At 12.1% G+C, this 207-nt stretch overlaps 1 protein-coding gene across 1 annotated transcript in view; it reads right to left on the bottom strand.

Annotated features, from left to right (window-relative positions):
* The window catches only part of LOC119591180, a 45312-nt gene that overhangs the window by 915 nt on the left and 44190 nt on the right, over nucleotides 1–207 (bottom strand). The window lies entirely within an intron of this gene.

Genomic DNA, 207 nt, shown 5'->3' with positions numbered 1-207 from the left:
TTTTGAAATGAAAACTTTTTACACCTTTTATTCTTTTATCAACTTATTTTTTTTTTATTTTATACTTATCTTTTTCATTTTATCCATTTATTTATTTATTGTTTAATAATTATTTATATTAATATTATTAATGTTATCATAATTAATTATCATTATTTTATATTATTATTAGCATCACTATTATTTTCATTATCTTTTTATTTTTAC

This window comes from Penaeus monodon, chromosome 28 (genome assembly GCF_015228065.2).
Source record: "Penaeus monodon isolate SGIC_2016 chromosome 28, NSTDA_Pmon_1, whole genome shotgun sequence".
NCBI lineage: Eukaryota > Metazoa > Arthropoda > Malacostraca > Decapoda > Penaeidae > Penaeus > Penaeus monodon.
Note: the sequence above shows the minus strand (reverse complement) of the source record. Positions and strands in the feature narration are given on the sequence as shown.